This window comes from Ambystoma mexicanum, chromosome 7q (genome assembly GCF_040938575.1).
Source record: "Ambystoma mexicanum isolate Mex_15411 chromosome 7q, UKY_AmexF1_1, whole genome shotgun sequence".
Taxonomy (NCBI): domain Eukaryota; kingdom Metazoa; phylum Chordata; class Amphibia; order Caudata; family Ambystomatidae; genus Ambystoma; species Ambystoma mexicanum.
The window spans coordinates 629,653,056-629,674,296 of NC_090941.1; the positions used below are offsets into that span (position 1 = coordinate 629,653,056).

General features: G+C 44.3%; 1 protein-coding gene across 3 annotated transcripts in view; it reads right to left on the minus strand.

Moving 5' to 3' along the window:
* The window catches only part of BRCA2 (BRCA2 DNA repair associated), a 2,020,919-nt gene that overhangs the window by 932,540 nt on the left and 1,067,138 nt on the right, over nucleotides 1-21,241 (minus strand). The window lies entirely within an intron of this gene.

Consider the following 21,241-nt stretch of genomic DNA (forward strand, 5'->3'; position numbering starts at 1 on the left):
CATTGCTTCAATGCCAGTTCTACAGATAGTGCACATAATTCACTTGTGGTGAGTAAGAAATGTGAGCTATGTTAGCAGTGAGTGCAAATAAATTCTGAGGCCTGAATACAAGTTACTAATTTCTTCACTACAAATCGAACAAATGCCTTATGTATGGCTAAGCTGGTTTCTGATGGATAAGTTTATCATACCACAGATTCCTCATCTTAGAAATATCTTCCCTGACACCGACTTGCAGTGGAAAACGCCACAGCAACAAGGAGGCTCACTGTGGCTTTAGTAGTCATCACTGGCACTCATGATTCATTCATTACTGTAAAGAGGAAGAGTCCAGAGAGTGTGATGAAGATTCATGGTAAGTAGTCATTTGCCTCTTCCTCTTCACAGTACTAGCCTATGAGGTATACCAACACTAGCAATAGAAGGGGCCTATGATAACCAACACAGACCACTTAGTGTGTACACTCATTCAACGTTTACTGTCAAGTCATCCTGCATCCCAGTCCCGAGGGCATGCATGAGCTCAAACCACTTGTACCAGAGAAACCCATGGAGTGACTGTGCACATTTTATCTGCAGTTCTGATAAATGTCATTGGGTCAGCCAAAGTCAGCTCCTGCAGAGAATGATGCAGCGCATTGTCTCATGATTATGCTGTACCACTGAGTAGACTAACTCAGATATTTAAAAGTGCTCGGTTTCCCGAAGCTAACCTTATGCTCAATAAATATTTTAATAATAATAATAATAATACAGGGAGGGGCCTCTCTGCATTTGCATATGCCTTTCTAATTACTGATCTGATCCAGCAATTAATTGATAACATCTAGAAGAACAAGTTACTTACCAACTGTAACGTTCCTTCGATTGGATGTTCCTCCCACATATTCCTCATCTTAGATATATCCTTACCTTCAGCTTTGCTGCTTCGGAAATGTTTTCTCTCTCCACCAGAGGGCGCTCCACTGGAGGCCGCGGCATCAGTGTCCCTTGGCGGGATCCGTCGAGTGCCGACATCATCCGCTGTATAAATGCCTTGAGCGCGGCCGTTGGCCTCAGTTCTGTTTTTTCGTATATTGTAGCCAATGGATTGTAGTTAATGGCGTACCTATTTTGACCCAAGCCGTGAAAGAATTTAGAGTGTAAATCAAGTAAACTGTACTGTGGGGTAGGCTGGGAGTGTCGATGAGGAATACGTGGGAAGAACATCTGATCGAAAAAACGTTACGGTTGGTAAGTAACTTGTTCTTCAAATGGATTGTGCCCTCCCACATATTCCTCATCTTAGATAGACTCCCAAAGCAGTTTTGTATTGGAGGTGGGAGTACAGAAATTTTAGTTATGTACAGAATGAAGTACTGATTTAGCAAATAGACCTCCTTGAGAAGAAGTCGAATCTAGAGCATAATGTTTTATAAAAGTGTGCAGATGACCATGTGGCCACTGCACAAATATCTTGCACAGGGACACCCCTTTGAAGTGCTTTTGAAGTTACCATGCCCCTGGTTGAATGAGCCCTCAGCCCATCTGGAGCATCTTTCCCAGCCAATCTATAACATTCAGTTATAGCCAAAATTATTCATCTAGATAATGTGTGCTAAGTTACAGCTAGCCCCAATTTACGGCCAGTGTATCCCACAAAAAGTTGGTCACACTGACGTAGTTTTGCCAATCTTGAGATATAGAAGCTAAGAGCTCTTCGAGGATCTAATCTATGTAGCCGTTCCTCTTCCTTACTTGTGTGAGGAGGAGGGTAGAATGTAGGCGATGTTATTTTTTGTGACGGGTGAAAATCAGACAATTTTTGGCAAAAAAGAGGGTTTTACTCTAAGGACTACTTTATCTTTATAAAAGATGGTGTGAAGAGGACCACTAAAAAGAGCCTGCAAATCACTTACCCTGCCGGCTGATGTCATTGCAACAAGAAGTATTTTTTTAAAGTAAGAAGCCTTAATGGACAAGAATGTAAAGGCTCAAATGGAATGCATGCGAGGAACTTTAGTAGCAAGTTTAAATCCCACGCAGGAACCTGAAAGGGTATTGCAGGAAACACATTATTTAGACCTTTTAAGAATTGAGTTATTAAAAGTTATCTTAAAGTAGGATTCTTCCTCTGATGAGCACTTAAAAATGGATAGCGCTGCCAAGTATCCTTTTATCGTACTAACCTGGAGCCCCAGATTAGCCAAGTATATTAGAAAAGACAATATTGTAGGAATATTACATTGAAACGGGTCCACATTCTTTTCTCTGCACCAGTTACTGAACTTTGTTCCAACCACACCGGCATAGAGATTTCTGGCCGAAAGCAAGATCTCCATAACGTCATCCGGAAGGTCCCAATCCTTGTATCTCAAACTCTCAGAAGCCATGCGTGAAGGTTTGAGAGTTTTGACCTCTGGATGGAGAACGTGACCTTCCTCTTGGAAGACGTATTGGAGGGCAGATGGACATGTCCAGAAGGTCCGGCTACCACGTTCTCCTGGCTCAATATGGGGCAATAAGGATCATGGTTTTCATGAACTTTCTCAACCTCCTGATTACCTGAGGGATCACAGGGACTGGAAACGCATACAGAAATGGAAACTCCCATTCCACCACAAATGCGTCTCCTATAGCTCCTCTTGGGGGGAAATTCCATTGAGCGGTACAGTTCGCACTTCCTGTTGACACTGGTCGCAAACAAATCCACTTGTGGGGTTCCCCAAAGGGCGAAGATCTCTTGAAGGACTTCCTGAGCTAGTTCCCACTGGTGGTAGACTGTGATCTGCCTGCTCAGAGCGTCCGCTGCTGTGTTTTGCTCTCCGGATAGGTGAACTGCTGACAGAGAGATCCCTTCTTCTATTGCCCAGAACCAGAGCTTCATTGCTTCTCTGCACAGTGGCAGTGACCCTACTCCTCTCTTGTTGAGGTAGTAGATGGTCACTGTGTTGTCTGTCATTATAAGGCCATTCCTTCCCCATACAGAGTGCAAGAAGGCCTTCAGCGCTAGTCTGATTGCCCTCAGCTCCAATAGATTGATGTTTAGTTTGGACTCTGATGGAGACCAACGGCCGCTGATTGTCAACTCCTTGGTGTGGGCTCCCCACCCCGTGAGTAAGGCGTCCGTTACTACTGTTATTTCCGGCTATGGTTGCCAAAAAGATTCTCCCCTGAGGATATGTTCCCTGCAAGCCCACCATTACAGATCCTGTGCTACTCTGGTGGGAACTTGCAATAGATCTGACATTTCCCCTTAAAATTTGCACCATTGAGTCTTGAGGGCCCCTTGAAGGGATCATATCCTCAATCTGGCTTCTGGCACCAGAAAAATGCAGGATGCCATGAGACCGAGCAACCTGAGAAAATCGAAGGCCGGTAGACACTGGGCATTCTGGAATTTCATTACCATCTGCAGAATGTGGCGAGCTCTCTATTTGGGAGGTGAGGGTTTGCCTGAAGTAGTATCCAGGACTGCTCCAATAAACTGGAGTTTCTGTGATGGTATCAGGTTTGACTTTTTTAAATTCAGAGAAAACCCTAGTTTGTGAAGGAAGTGGCAAGTCTTGGACAGATGCTCCTGGGCCTGTTCTGGAGAACGTGCCCTGATCATCCAATTGTCGATGTTAGGGGTAGACGTGAATGCCCCCTCTCCTGAGACTCGCTGCCACAACCGCCATCAACTTGGTGAAAACTCTCAGGGCAGTGGTCAACCCGAATGGCAGAACTGGAAACTGATAGTGAGAATTGCCAATCGCGAACCTCATGTACTTTCTGTGCTTGAGATGGATTGGCACATGAAAGTAAGCATCCTGAAGGTCCAATGATACCTTCCAATCCTGGAGTTGGAGAGCCTGAAGGATCTGGGAAAGTGTAACCATCTTGTACTTGTCCTTCCTGAGGAAATTGTTCAAGCTTCTCAAGTCCAAGATGGGTCTCAGTCATCCATCCTTCTTTGGTATGAGGAAATATGGGGAATACCAACCTGTGTTCCTCTCCGCTACAGGCACATGTTCTATTGCACCTTTCTGAAAAATTCCTGCAACAGGAGCGGATCTGGAATTTTTAAAAGAGTTGTATCCCGGTGGGTGATTGAGGTTTCTTTTGAGAAGGAAGGCAGTAACATTGGGATACTGTTTCCAGTGCCCAAGCATCTGATGTAATGCCCCGCCATTCTTCCAGACGCTGTGAGATCCTGCTTCCCACTGGGGTCTTGTGGGTCAAAACCTCAGAGTGGTGTTGCGGCAGCTGCAGCAGCGGCTGAAGGGACAGATGCTGCTGCTGGGGCAGATCTAGCACCTTTTCCTCGCCCCCGAGGAAATTTTCTTTGCCCTCTCTGACTGGCCTGTCCTGTCACCTTACTTTCCCAAATGAGGAATAAAATCGAAAGGGACGACCCATCCAGGAAGATGAGCCTGTGTAGGAGCGTTGTTGAGGTTGTCGTATAGCGGCACTGAGTGATTTTGCTGCCGCTTTGGAGGTCTGCATCTTCTCCAAACTTTCATCCGCCTCGCTGCCAAACAACCTCGAGCTGTCAAATGGCATATTAAGAAGCAAAATCTTTGTATCACCGTGCTAGACGCCATGGACCTACTGATACTGTCAGCTTCCATCCCTTACTATAGATCGGAACCCATCACGCTCCTCACCTTCCGGGATGTGTTGAGCTGCCGCTGACATGCAGTCCCACAGGGTATATGTAAATCTTGCAAGGGTGCAAATTACATTTGTGGATTTTAAAGCCATGCTCCCAGAAGTAGAAATCTTTCTGGACCATGCATCAACCTTTTTTATCATCCCTATCAGGGGGAATTTGTATGCAGCACTCCTAGTAGAGGTAGCTATTTGAACTATCAGATTTTCTGGAGATGGATTCTTACTTCAATATTCTGGATCTGAAGGACAGGGTCTATATTTTGACACATTTCTTATTTACTGCCGGAATAGTTTCAGGGTTTTCCCATGCAGTATTAACATTCCTTTGTAAGGCTACATGAAAAGGAAGTATGGGGGCTTGCTGAGGTCCTCCTGAAAGGATGTCGGTCAAGTCATCATCTTGATAGACAGGTGAATTTCTACCCCATCCCATGTATTCCGTTACCCTGTTCATCAATTTTCTATAACCCGCATCAGCATGTTCTGCTGGGTCAGGTTTTTCAAATTCATATTCTGGAGAAGTATCCAGACCACTTGCAGATTGCAAGCACTCATATAGATCTTGCATCTTAGACTGAGGATCAACCAACTCCTCAGGGACTGGTCTTGTACCAAATTTAACACCAGTAGGTGAAACCTCTTCTTCTGCTGATGACTCTCTTTCATATATAGATGACATGGTCCTAGAAAAATCATGTCTACTTTCTGGGTGAAACACCTTTTCAGGTGGTATAGGTTTTAACATGGGTGTCGATTTTACCATTGGAATAGGCGTTGACGTCGACAAAAGCATCTATGGCGTCGATGTTGTAGCCACTACCTTCGATGTTGTCAAGGCAGTTTACGATGCATTCGAAGGAATCGTCGATGCAGTCGTAGAGGTTGTCGAGACCATCAACACTGTCGAAGGAGCCTTCGATATGTTTGATTGTGCACTCGGCGTAACCTTTTTATGTTGGGTCATCGACACCTTGTGCTCGACCGCCTTCAATAGAGGCATTGAGGGCTTTCAAGACGAGGACTTTGATGACGTATGAGAGTCTGATGCCATTTTCTTGAGTTCTACCTCCGATTTTTGCACAGGTAGGTCTTTTCTATGAGGTGTCTGGGAAGACTCCCTGGATGACACCCTCAACAATTTTTTGTCAGATTTTCTTGCCTTGGATCTTCCCCTGTCACTTTTTTTGTGAGCCGGGGCATGGTCTTCGCTAGAATTTTTTGAGGGGGTCTGGGCCGCGTTCCGAAAACATTTTTACATAGATGCTCTGAAAGCTTCCCACTTTCTTGGAGAGTCATATCTGGCGGACATGTTAGAACTTCCTCAGACGACGTTGAGGAAGAGGGAGACTGGCGTCGTCTTTTATTTGCCTTTTTAGAGGACAAAGAAGAGGACTTCCAGGATCTACTCCTCAACCTAGATTTTTTATGACGTTTTACCGAAGACTCAGCCGAGTCTTTTCTCCCCCTCGAAGAAAACTGAGGATTCCTCCCCCACCGCCAGTTTACCTCTTCATTCTTTTAAGGCCTTTTGGGTCATCAACTGACAAGAACCGCGGTCATCTATACGGTGGTCGGAACCGAGGCACCAGTGCAATTCCAATGGGGGTCAGTCAGCGATATCTTTCTCACACATGTCTGGCATTTCTTAAATCCAGTCTTCGATGTGGAAGGATTAGATGAAGACAACATTATCGTTTCGAACTGAAGCACCGTTTATATCGGTCCAAAGCGAAGCTAACGGAAAAACGGAACTGAGGCCAACGGGCGCGCTCGAGGCATTTATACAGCGGATGACGTTGGCACTCGACAGATGCCGCCGAGGGACATCGACGCTGTGGCCTCGAATGGAGCACCCTCTGGTGGAGAGAGAAAACCTTTCCAAAGCAGCAAAGCTGAAGGTAAGGATATATCTCAGATGAGGAATACGTGGGAGGACACAATCCATTTGAATGTTCTGCTAGTCCCGGATCCTCAAGAATGTACCAGCAAGTCATGCGCTTATCAGAATTCTTCAGCTTTCTGCAGTATTCCAGCACGTTTTTCTTCTCATACAGGCAGTGCTACTCTTCCACTTCCTCTAGAAGGCAAGCAACACAATGTCCTGGAATTTGTAAAATCATAACACCATCATAGCAGTAACGCTGGATCATACCTTAAAGAGTGTCACTGATTCCTCTAATAAGGAAGACCGCAACGGTGGGCCCCACTTCCCCCAGCCTACTGGTTTAAGGGTATTTGCACCAAACGGTCAATTCTAGAGTTAGAAACGTGGAGCCAATATACTCAGGGTTATATTGAAGGAATCGAGATTCATTGGCAAATCCCATGAAAGAGCACCTGCATGCGCCAGGGATCTTGAAATCTTGAAAACGAAAACTCTTCAAATACCCATCCACCAGCTTGTCCCCTCACCACTTTAAATCCAATGCTCATGACAGGCCCTGATATCAGCCAATATGTGTCATGACCCTTAAACCTGACCCTCACTGGCAAGTCAGCCTTCCAGTTAGGGCCAGGTCAAAGGCCTTAAAACCTTATCCAAGACTCTCTTGGAGTCAGTCCTGGCGCCTTTGGTGCCAGGCTCATAACCATCATGAAGCCCAACATTAGAATGGGACTTTTTACTTGGGACTATTTAACTTGGGGGGTTCAGCCAACATGGAGGCACACACATAGCTCAGTTACAAGGAACTGAGCTATGCCGTCTAGTCTTTTGGGTGTGGCAGGCCTGGGACTACTTTCCCTGGACTACTTTTGGAGTGGCAGGCCTGGCACTATTTTACCTGGACTACTTTACCTGAGATTATTTAAACTACACCCAAACAGCAGAACACGCTTCGTGTTATTCTGTTGTGGGCAGCGTAACCCTCACCGTGTCCAGTTCTTGATGCCAGTTTACCTGAAACCAAGGACCTGCAGAGAGAGAAAGAACACTACGAAACTTATCTGGAATAGTATCCTGTCTTCAATCCATCGCCGACTTCAGTTCCACTCACCTGAAGGTACGAACTCCTTCATCCGGCACCGCATGCATCCTGGAATACCATAACCTGGAAAGAGGAGGAAGAAACACAGCATTAATAAGCGTTTACTCAAGGTTCCTCCCAAACGAAGAAAGCCACACAATTCTTACCTCGGTAGTCATCTCCTGGTCAGTATCATTGCTGGAACATCACTACGCTCGGTGAGGAACATCGCAACCTGCCAGGAGAGAAAAGACACAGGTTAGCAATATAAAAGGCGAAACAACGCCGCGCACCGCACATTACTCACAGGACAGCATCACGCACACCGCGCTTTCGCCTACCGGCCCATGCTCATCTTCAAACTGCATGACAACACCAAAATACCTTTCCATACCTAAAAGGAAAGAAGCAAGACATTATTATTCGAACTAAGAGGAACATAAGAACTGCATATAAAGACTGTAAAGCAGCAAACCTACGGAGTCGCAGCAGGCGTGGATTCCCACAGGGGGCTTGCACCAGTGAAGTAACTTGGTAGCTGCTCGCCCCCACATCTACGCACCCCTGCCATGAGGAGCAGGACGGAGAATCCTCCTTTTACAATATTAAGACCCATCTTTAACCAGAGGCCTTACCAAGGGACCAGGAGAGGGTTTGAGAGTGCAAATCATCCAACCAGGGTTGGGTGGCGTCCTCGTGAATACCAGGTGAGCAGAACAATATGCCTCTCATAGATAAACGTTTAATCCAGTCCAAAAATCATCCAGAAGCAATTAAAGTATTGCAGGGCTACTATGATCCTAACAGTACCAACCCTTATTTAATGTCCTTGTCATGGAATACCCGTGGACATATCCATCTATTTTCTAACCCAGCATGGTCTTCTTCTAGATACAAAATCGATCATGAGCCTGCAAGAAACCTGGCTTACCTCGATACCAGTAATTGATGGTTATGCTCTTAACTTTCAGTCGGCTAAAAAGGTCATGAAGATCGTCTGTCCAGAGGACTGCTGACATTGGTGAAGTCTAGTAGACTTATCTATTATTGAATGCATAAAATCATACTTTTGTTTATATAGCAACCCACGTTAGACTTTCTAGTGACCGTTATATAGACATTCTGGATTTCAATACCTACTGGCATGTTGGTTGTTGTAACCTAAATACGTTTATCAATTATATCTCAAATTAGGAACTAATTTAAGTGTTTGGTAATGGGACACTGCGCTCACCTAACATTCAATGACATTTGGGATTGATGGGTTCAATATTAGTGCCTAGCTACTTTCAATTGACTGCTTATGCTGCAACAGTAGTCTGGTGGTTGTAACACTATAAAGCAATCAGTGTTAAATATGTTGAATATAATTGTTATGTGTTGCTTACTGGATGGAAGGTGGTGATGCAGTATGGAATATGGGGTAAGCGAGGTTCTGTTGGGAATGCTGATGTGAGAATGTTCATTATGGTTTACTTTTGTTGGGGTTCCACAGTGCAGCAGTTAGAGAGTAGCAGCCTTGTGCCTGGCTGGTCTGGGGGTCCTTTTTGCATATAGCTTATAAATAAAGCTTCAGAAGTCGTCACAAAGTGTTCTGCCTGTGATGTCTTAACAATAATCCAGACAGGTCCATGAAGTGTGGTTCAAAATCAACAAAAACCAACGTTGAATCATTCGCGAGCATGTGCACATGTTTCAACCATTAGGGCTTTGTCCAGACAGTATTCTTAACAATCGTTAACTATCACTACAGAGTAGAATTCTTAATATTACTTTGCTCCTGTAATCACAAAGTCAACCGAGGTATACAGTCATAATCATACCCATTTGTACATTATATATTCCATTGATTTGAAGGATAGGTTGTATACTATTCTGTAGGATTGTATACTAATGAACAGTCACATTATCCAAGATCATGTAATGATATCCTATGTTGTGGCTTGGGAGACCAGTTCTGACATGACTGGAAAGCACCTCTGATTGGACACGAGCAGTAGGAGGAAGTTATATTTTCCGTAACACTACCCACATAGTATACCCAATGGGGTTATTTATCTTCAAATTAATAGGATACATTAGGTTGTGGTATAAAATAGTCTATGAAAAAATAACCAATATTCTGAGGAAATATAATTTTGCCACTTAGAGAATTTATATATAAGTAAAGTTAGGAGTGCAACTATTTGCATCATGAAACATCAATACTAATGGGTGTGCATCCCCATAAAGGGACTAATGTTTACATAAGTGGTCGAGGAACGCGGCAACGCGATGACTGATGCTGCGATACGCATGACATCAACACGTCAGAAAATTGTGACGCTACAACCCATGTTCAGCAAGATGGAGGCAGCAATCCTGAATGCAGGATGCTGCTGTAACGGCTGAAACAATGAGCCTACTCATAGGTCAGGATAACTGTGAGGATAGGATTTTTCACTGGGGCCTTGCAGACCTGGACAATTATAACTAAAGTGGCTTTGTATTTGTTCTATATTTCAATGGTTGTTGAAGAATAAAACAGTCACAAAACAGTGCAGATGAAGAATTGGGAACAGCTGATCGCAGGTATACATTGTGTCAAACTTTTAATAGGATTCATGCAATTGGATTGTAATAAGGAATCAAACTAACTAATATTCTCTGTTATATTATAGGGTAGACAACTACAATTCATAGTCTAGAATTCAGAGGAATGGTCATAATTAACGTGGTGGTTGGAAGTACAAGTAGAGAGGTAAGAAGCGGGCACAACAATAAACATTGATTTGTCATTTAAGTTCAGTTACTGGTGACAAGGGAATAGGTGTCAGGAAGGTTCACTTTTTAAGAGAATCCTGTGTCCAGACTTTTCAGGGAGGTGCTGATCAGTGATGTGGGTTTGGAATCCCAAATAGACAACATAGGTTGACGATATAAGTATTGTGTGTTCAGGAATAGAACTGGGCATGGACTAGTATCAATAGATAAGTCAATATGGAGTAGACATTCTTTAGAATGATTTGATGATTTGTAATGGTTACTAGGTAATTTTCTTTTCATATCCCCTGACAGTTCTTTCTAAACCACTTATTATTATTCTCTCTTTCTAGACTATACTGACAAAGATTGTGGATCAATAGGATACATGATGTACAAATGGTTATGATTATGACTGTATATCTAGGTTCACTTTGTGATTAGAGGAGAAAAGTAATATTCTTAAGAATTTTACTCTGTAACAATAGTGAACGACTGTTAAGAATACTGTCTGGACAAAGCCCTAATGGGCAAAACATTTGCACGTGCTCACGAATGAGTCAATGTTGGTTTTTGTTGATTTTTCTTGTTGAGATAATCATATACATATATAAAAAAAATTGAACCACAGCGCATGGACTTGTCTGGATTATATTCAAAACAATTATATCTTGAGCTGCATAAACGATTGGTTAGATAAATGGGAGGTTGGCCAGATTCTTTTTTTTAGGGGACCTCAACGCATCATGCTTGCATAGGAGTTAAACAACTGGCCTACCCCTAAGGTTGAAAGGGAAGGAATATTATGGTAACGTCTGGTCTAAATTACTAACTGGATTGGGGCTGGCAATGTTGAATGGAGCCATTATTGGTGACATTACGAGCCATTTTATTTCTGAAATATATATTTGTGAGCAGTAGCGTGTTTGAGAAATGCACATTCCTTTCCAACATCCCCTCAGAATTATGTTGAGCCATGGATTGAGCCCGATTGTATTGCCAAGGGTATCCCAAGGGTATGGGGGTAGATCTCTTTCTTCGGACCTCCTACTCTTTCTTCGTAAATACCTTCCTACTCAAGCTCTTCACTCCTCCACCTCCAACTCCCTCAGGGTCAGTCGCTTCTCCAAGCAACAAGTTGTTGTTAGATCTCTTCCTTCGGCTGGGGTCTCCCTGTGGAACAGCCTCCATGCCTCTCTGAAACTCGAGGAGAACCATCTCCGGTTCCGGAAGCACTTCAAGACCTTCCTCTTTGCTTCTGCCTTCTCTTTTACTCTCCCCTGCTGATTTCCTGTCTGATACTGCACTGGTCACCTGGCTACCCTCTGATTTCAGGCCCAGGTCCCTACCTGCCAGTTGCACACCTGCACTGCCTTCCGGCAACCCTTACACTTGGGGCTCTGTATCTGTGACGTACAGTCCCCCTACCTGAACTTTTGGTCACCTGCTGTCTGCACTTACCCTTTCACCTGCCGGCCACACTTCTTGTTATTTTTTTGATCCCATGCACAGCACTGCCTCCTCCCCTTTTCCCTGGCACTTTTCCCTTCCCCCTCCTCTGCACTTGCTCAATCTCAATGTCACTTGGCCTAGTAAGACCAATGTCTCTGTCCTCCCTCTGTTCCCCCTTCCTTGACTCGTCACGCCTTAAAACACTTGTGTATACGCGCATTACAAATGCCAGATCATATCATAATCACCTTAAAACAGCTGGAAATTGAGTTAGTTGGACTCTTTGTCGGTGCTCCATGTAAACTCGAGTGTTACAAACTACCTCAACTCCATCACATTGAAACAGTAGTATCAATCCTTCTCGGTAGACAATTTTGAAAGCTCTGTAGTCGATCTTATAAATAATTGGTCTCTTAAATCGAATGCGTCTACGAAAGGTTTGAGGGGGAACTATGAGCATCTATATGATGCTGAGGTGTCAAAACAGAAAATAAATATGAGAGCTCAAATAAGAGCCATTAATAGAGCCAGGAGTATTCAAAAAGTTAAGCAGATTTATAAAAATAAAGGGCTAATCATGCTTTAAGGAGCCAAAAAGAAGCTGAACATATGCTGCAAACAGCGACTAACAAAAATTCTCAGGCCTTTTGGCAACTAATAAACGACCCCGTGAATGCAAACTTGGGTCGTGAACTTAATGTAATCCAAGAACAGACTTGGGTCTCCCATTATACTACCCTATTATTTTTATTTTTAACTTTATTTAAGTTCAGAGTGACATGACAGTACAAATTAATTAATAATCCATTTTTATGGACTAGTACATGATACATGAACACAATCAGCATTTCGGTTTCACAATGTCTAATCTAAAGCATTACTGTCCTCTCCAAGATTCATCTTTAGCCAAATGGGCTCTGAACTCACACCAGATGTCCTTTGGTCTGGACACAAAGGGCAGTTTCAGTACATACTGTTCCTCACAATTGTTGATCCAGGTTTACTCTTTAAGCCACTCATTAAAAGTCGGTGGGATATGGGATTTCCATTTTTTCAATATACACTGCTTAGCTACCATACATCCAATGTTTAAAAGGGCTCTCAGCTTTTTATGCATTGTCCCTTTCCACAGTCCAAACATAGAAGACATAGGAGCTACATATATCTGTCGGACAGTATACTAGATAGTGCAGCATAAATTGACTCCCAATAGTGTCCCAACGCAGGGCAGCTCCATATCAGGTGCAACCTGCCTGCATCCAACGATGCACACCTCAACCAATGCCAGTTTCAATGCGGGTATATTTTTTTGAGTTTGAGGGGCATATAATGTAACATGTACAGTATTTTATATTGAACCAATTTTAATCGCACATACATAGACACATCTGTGGTGAATGTACGCATTGCTGTCCATTGCCTGTCTTATAATGATCAGCCTAGTTCAAGATTCAATTTTGCCTGTGATCGGTCCAGCCCCCTAGGGCTCGTATTCAGAATCTAGCTGTATAAGTATAAGGTGGACAGCACATGGCAATATCCCACTAAGCTGGCAATATATGACAGAAGTTTGGTTTCGGGGGGCTATTTCGGGTGATCTGGCCATTTATTACGCAATGCTGCTCGAATTTTTATAGTAGTGTAGTACATCAGTCAATGTAAATGCATGTTTATTTTTACAACCATCAAGTAACATGAACTCACCCTCTGAAAATAAGTCGCCAGTAACTCGGTACCCCCAAGGCTGCCATCACAGTTTAATTGCCAGGTCACTGAAAGGAGGTAGAAGGGGATAGTTCCATAACGGGAGCTAACAGTAATACAGGGTCTCTATCTTCAATTGAATAAATATCTGCTTCCACGCCTCCAGTGTACACATCACCTGGTCGACTTGGCAGCCATCCTTATAAGATTTATCTAGTATTAATGTCTTCAACCCCGCCCGCCAGCCGCTTTTCATTCTAATTTAACACACAGTGGGGCTGCATCAATATTGTACCAGTGAGTAGCATGCTGAGATTGGGCCACCACCAATACACTTCCATATTGTGCCCATTAAATACCACTAGATTGTATGGTAATGACATATCCAACCACTCACCCGCATGAGTTCTGTATCTGTTATTGGGGCATTTAGTTTGGCTCTTCCCTCGGGGGACAGCAGAGATAGAGGGATATCATCTAATAGGTCACCTATTTCGCGTTCGTCTAATTGTCCATGTGTATGATACAATGAGGTGTAAAATCTTGTAACCACATCATTAATGCCTTGTTCTGTATGAACCATCTGCTGACTCTCGTCTTTTACCCAGACTATGTGATTCTGCCCCCTCTCAACTCACACCAAGTTGGCCAGCATTTTCCCGGGTCTATCACCTTCGCCATATTTCCTAGCCAAAGCTGGTTCGGTGAAGTACTCTATCTCCCTAACCGCCAGTTTCCCAAAGTTTTCAAGTTGCACTTGGATAGTCGTTCGGGTGTTTCGATTGGGCGCTGCAGCGTACTGCCCCTCTAGTGTCTGCAGTGTTTCTTCACTTTTCGTCAAGTCCCTGCGTATAGTCTCATCTCTGAAATCAGGAGACAGGTCCACTGGCTCCCTGTCAAACAGAGAATTATTTTCAAAACACTCTCCCTGGCACACAAATGCCTCCATGATGCTGCTCCTCCTTACCTTGTCCAGAGAATTGTCAAACACACAGCCACAAGACCTCTCAGAGAGGGGTACTCCAACCTTATCCTGGTTCCTAAAACCAAAAAGGCCCATGCAGGCAGATCCAGCTTTCCCACGATAGCCGCCACACAATGGAATGCCCTTACACCCAACTTAAGAACGATTGAGTCTCACCAAGCCTTCCGCAAAGCAATCAAAACAAAACTCTTCATCTAATGTCACTCAATTGCTTTCTTATGTCTGACTAAACTCTGTGTATGTATTACTGTTAATTATGTACCTGCAACCAAGAGACCTCACGGTCACATGTAACCTTTCCGACTGAAAAAATGTTTATACATCTCATGTAACAAGCGCCACAATGCCTCTGGGCTGCAGGTGCGCTATACAAATACAAATAAATACATAAATAGTGCACAGTACTCCCATTTCTCGTGACATCGCCATTCCTCTTATATATACTTTAAATGCTTGACACAAGATAGCTTGCAAGACTGTTTCGTTATCATTGGTTAAAAAGTATGTGCGGATATCCTCTTCAAAATCTTTTCTAAAGGCTAGGTCCTGTAGCGCCATCGACTTGAACCTCCACCCATTGCTGTATATCGGGGCATTGTCCCACATAAGAGATATTGTGATCAGGGAATGGTCATAGTAGGTTTGTGGATATATAATCGCATCCGTCACCTGTCCCACTAGGTGGTCTAATATGAGAAACAGGTCTATTCTTGATTCCATGTTGTGTACCGTAAAGTAATAAGTATGACACCTCTCCCCTGGGTGCAAGGTACAGCATATGTCATGTAGGTTTAGTCTATCAAGTATTGTTGCAATACGATTGCCGACCTTCGACAACGGTCTGGCCCTGGATCCAGTGCGGTCAAAGGTTAAGTCTAATATAGTATTCATATCTCCCCTTCCAAATCACTGTAACAGGCAGATATGGCCACACCAGATCCGCTATTGTGGAATAGAAGATGTGGCTGGCAATATTAGGCCCGTATGTATTGACCAGAAGGACCTCTTTATTAAGTAGTTTACCGTGCACTATAACATATATCCTCTGAATCTATATGTGTGTGTAGTTGCGTAAAAGCAGTCTTCTTATGTATCAAAGTTAGCACCCCCCTGGATTGTGTTGAATACTCAGTGTAGTATCTACGTTGCACTCAGTGTAGTATCTACGGCCCCACGTTGCAGCAAAAGATATATTAACACCCCCGACTGCATGTGTCTCTTGTAGGAGCCGGACCTGCACATTATGAAGGTTCACGTATGCTGTAATTGTTCTTGCCTTAGTATAGTTTCCTAACCCTCTGACATTCCAGCAGAGAACTCCAATGGTCTCCAGGGTGACTTAGCTTAGTCGTATGCCATGCTGTTATGTAAGTACCGGTGGTTTTGATAGGTTCAAGATAATCCCCTATTCCTCACTATCTCTATCAAGGGATGTATAGATATATATTCATAAACAAAGAAATAGGACACCAAACATAAAAGAACAATTTTAGATATCCAAAATGGGAACACAAAACACCTCTCTAGATGATGTACCGGTACTTATTTCTTGAAAAAATGGATAAAGTACAAACAGATTATCAAAAAATATATAATTTATTATAAACAAAGACCCTAGATATGCACAACCAATAATCATATTAAATACATATGTAACACTTCGTTTTCATAAAAAAACACTTTCTAAACAAATACATGGACACAAATATAGCAGCAAATCACAACATCATATAATGAATGCGTCACAAACAACACATATATTCCCGACATGTAGCATGTTTCAGTTCTTGATGCCTTTATATGGCTGAACTTTCTTCAGGGGAAACAATTCTTGTAAAATCCTTCAATATTGTGCAGTAGGGGGTCATAGGAACATCCACCAACGGATGTTATCAATAAGCTGAAAAAGAAGAGGCAAAGGAGCCTTTAGTTCCCAAAAGTATCACCCAAAGAAACAAATCACAACCTTCACCACTGGAAAAAGACCTAAGCCTATACCGTGATGAAAGCAAGAACAGATCGTCACCAGGAACAGCTAGATGGTTGTGCATGCAGTTTTGAAACTATACTAGAAATATATGAAATTACAAATTGTGGTGGATGTTCTTAGGACCCCTACTGCACAATATTGAAGGATTTTACAAGAATTGTGTTGCGCCCACCACTTTCATGAAGTCGTCAGTGTACCTCTTGTTTGCTCAGGACGGAGGCAAGGGTGTTGCCACCACGTCCTCCTCCACTGGTCTTGATACGATTAGTATGTTGGCCTCTATGTAGGTCACTGCTTAGTCCGGTAGGGTAAACACTACAGCCTTTCCCACACTACAGCCTTTCCCCGGTGGAGGATTCGTAGGCGAGCTGGATATAACATAGCGTAGGAAGTCGCTTTTTCCTGAAGCATACATTTCACACCCAAAAAGCATCTGTGTTCTTGCTGGACAGCCAAGGAGAAATCCGGCTATGTGAATTGTAGTGTTGTAGTGCAACAGCCTTTTCTCTAAGGCAAGACGTAGCGCTGTGTCACGGTCTCTAGAGTTAAGTAGTTTTGCAAGGATTGCCATAGGAGGAGCTCCTGGTTTAGGACGTGCTGGCGGTGTTCTGTGCGCTCTTTCCACAACAAACATCGGGGAGACGTTTTGCTTGTCGAACAGGTCTGTGAAGAGATTCTCAACGCTCTCTTCCATGGGGCCTTTACAAAGTTTTCCGGCAGAACAATTAAGCGTATATTACTTCTTTGTTAGCATGATTCAAAGTGGTCATATTTTAACAAGACTCTTTTCAGATCAGTAGTGTCTCTTCCCATTTGAGACTTCAGGACAGTGATGTCATCTTCCGTTGATCCAATGCGTGTTTCTGTCTCCATCATCCAAGTGCAGACTTTCTCCATTTTACCAAAGTGTTTGTATTGGCCGTAATGCCATGCAATTTGTCAGTCATGGATGAAAATCTGGCTTGCATGCCCTCCATCACCTGTTTAAGGCTTAGTGTCTCCTCTGGGGATTCACAGGTGGTCATGTCAGCATGCGGATCAACAGTTTTATCTGAACAAGGAGGATTGGATTGTCTGGCAAAAGCATCCAGGGTATCTTGTTTTTCCGCTGATTGGCTTCCCCTCATGGCATGGATAAATAGGTCTGTTATGCAAGGCCAGGCTTCCATCTGTGGATATCATCAATATAAAAGTGCAGATCACTGCACCGCAGGCCATGGTGTATGCAGTTTTATATAACCAAGTAACATAGCGCATTTTACAGATTAGTAGTAATGGACTGACAAGAGAACAATATGCAGGCTACAGACCGCCTTCTGTCGACCATAGAGCTGTTCACTGACCCACCACTAAGTTCTATGGTGGGGGCATGAGCATGGGATCCACGAGAAAATGATTGCCAGTAAAGGATACATAAACTGAGATGGGGTCTTTCAAGTGATCGCTCACCGGATCCCAGCAAGATTTTCATGTGCCTTGATCAGTATTGGCTGACAGTATGCAGCACTTTGTTGTTCCCCACTAAGTTGTTGATGTCGTCGTTACTGTTGGGGGAGCGTCTCCAGGACACAGAACGGGAGAAGGCGAGGCCATGAAATGCCTCACTCCATCTACCACAGTGTGCTGTGTCGTCTCTTTCCCTCCCTGACAACCCCTCCTTGTGTGTGAATGACAGTCTATGCACATGTGCAGCCCGTGCTCAAGTTCCAGCCTGTTCAGCAGTGAGGCCAGCCTCCGGTGAAACTTGCTCCGAGTCAGTTATTTCCCAACTGTCCCTCACTTTACCCGCTATGTGTCTTAGGGTTGTTTCTGAATAAGGACGCAATCAGTAATTGTCCCGCGCTCAGATCCTCACGGCGGCGGTCCAGTAAATATGCCCTTCCACCACTGCAAGCACAGGACACAGTGGGGGCTCCAGTCGGAGTTCTCACCACACCCAGGACACATAGTCGCAGGTATCACCGCAGGAGAGGCAGACCTGATGTGTCTTCACATAATTTTGTGACATGCGTCCCATATAGGTTGTAGGCTCTGCAGCAGACGAATCATGCTGCCTATTGAGCAGGTTTCCCTGCCGTCGCTGGTGCTACAAGAGTTCCCGCCCTCTCCATGCATGGTTAGTGCAGGCCGCCGAAGTTACGATGAGCCAAACTTCCCATGGAGTTTCGGCATGATATTCAAGCAGGTTATGGCTGGGACCTTCCGAGGAGTGTTTATGCGTTTAGATCATGCCCATGTTTCCTGAAAGCAGGTGTAGATATTAAATTGCTGGCAGCTCAGCTCGCATGGAGGCTCAGAGAGATGTGCCCATCTTGTGGCTGCTCAACAGCACCCCCCCCCCCCCATTATACTACCTTATTTGCCTTATCCTCAGAACAAGATGCTAGTGATTGGTGTGAAGTAAGTATGTCTGATACCATGTGGAAGCTTCCAGTCACCCAAGCTTTGATTATAAAACAGGATTAGTGTTTCCCGTGCCCCAATAAAATGTCCAACTTGTTAATTAAGGGCAACCCGCAAATGTGGGCAGGGATTTTGACTATCCTCTTTGAACAAATTCCCTCGACTTAACGGTTTCCAATCTCCTGGTCCACCGCCTATGTTCAGCCCGTTTTAAAAAAAGGATCTAGATCTGACCCATTGAACTACCGACCCATCGCCATCCTGGATGTCTTTGCGGACTTGCTGTTGGAACATCTAGAAGAATGGCAGTCAAAAGCGGACATTTCAAAATGGCATAGTGGATTTTGCAAATTTGTGGGTACCTCAATAATGGTTTTATTTTGAAGTGCACCATGAGCCAAGTTTGGACAGCCAAATACGACACTGTATTTGGTAACTATTGACCTCTCGCCGCCTTTGATGTGGTCGATAGTTGTGTTTTATGGGCAAAATCTTTAAAAATTGGGGATTCTGGTGGGCTATTAAGCCTTATAATATGACTTTATAAAGGGTCTAATGTTCAAATACGTTTAGATCATCAAGTGTCCCTCGCTGCCTATTTAACCTATATATGTCCGATGTTGGGGACTTTTTAACCCCTGCAGCATTTGCCAGCACAAAAGTGTCATGATGCCTACCCCCGGGGATCCAGATCAAGTCCAGCAGCCCCGGAAGCAGGCATCAAGTTATTACAAGCAAGCCCAATAACCCCTGCTAGGGGCCATTGGGGGGCAGTCCTGGCGTCTATGGCACCAGGCTCATATGGAGAGTCAATCCTGGCGCCATAGGCGCCAGGCTCATAGAATAAAACTTACCTGATGCAGACCATGCTGCAAACTTACCTGATGCAGACCATGCTGCAAGAGGTCCAAGCCAAAGGAGGCTTGAAAGGGACTACTTTACCTTGGGACTAATTGGGTGGGGTCGGGGAGGAATACTTACCTGGGACTACTTTGGAGGCTATTTAAACCACGCCCGAAGAGCAGCACACACTACGCGTTATTCTGCATCCAGCAGCATAACGCTCACCGTGCCTGCAGTCAGCATCCAGTCTTCTGCCAAGCCCGCCTCGAATCTGGAGCTCCTAGAAAAAGGGAGAAAGGAGAAAAGGTTAGAACAAGAGCAATACCTTAGATCCTTACCTGAATTCCCGATCCACCGCGCCTTCGAGCTGGAAGAAAGAAGTTATTTTATGCGCGTCGCCTCACCTGCTGCAGCGCCGCGCTGAACTCACCGGCCTTCGCAACATCTTCATTATCCACCGCATCCTTCTGCATGTTCCCGCCGCACTCCGGCACCTAAGGGGAACACAAGAACAGTAAGGTGAGCCAAGGGAATAAACAGAGGCAATATAGTAACCCCCAATAGACTTACCTGATTTTACCACCGGGGGTACTATTCCTCTTCACGGGTCGGCGCAGCCTCCACCGCATCCTCGCCGTACCCCGGCCCCTAAGGGGAACAAAAGGACAGCAAGGTGAAACAAAGGGACAAACAAGGGGAAACCTCCTCGCCACAAAAGACTTACCTAATTTTACCGCAGGAGGCATTATTCCCCGAGACTTCATACTTTCTCTCAGCGACTGAATAAGGGAGAAAGCAACAAATTACATATTGACACTATTTTATCGAACTGTGTTGGATAATACAAACCCTTACCTGAATATTACCGGTTGGCATGAGGAACTCTTTGCGAGGGTCAAGCTGCAACCTGCAAGGAATCGGACAAGAGTGAAAGTCAGACATTGGAACTCTTACGAACTACATACTTACGGCGTCTTGCTGGAAATCTCATGTTCTGGAACTCACCAATTCCTTCGAACCAGTGAAGCAACTGGTTATCTACGCGCCCCTGCGCTCAATGCAGGATGGAGAGCTCATCTTTCCAAACCATCAGGTGAGACTATAAGAGGGGACATCAAAGGTGATCAGTGGGGAGAACAGCGGGGGTGGGGGGTTTACGCTCAACTCCACGGGTGGTTAATTCCCTTTCTCCATTTGCAGAACAATATTCCTACGGGCCGAGCAAACAAAGCTAGGTGGGCCAGTCCAGTCCGTCATCTCGGCACTACGCGTCACATTGGTGGAGACTGCAGCTGTCCAGTTCAGATCGACGCCCCTGTGGGAGCCAGGTGAGCGTAACAAAAAGGTGGTAATCTAAAAGTAATGTGGCTGACATATGCTGATGATTTCCTCATCTTCGATTGTACCCAGTTAGGCTTCCAGCAGCTAATTACTGCATTTTCTGAATGTGCAAAGGTTCACAGCCTTAAAGTAAATCCATGCAAAACTAGAATTATAAATTCAGATGTGTTAGGCAAAAAC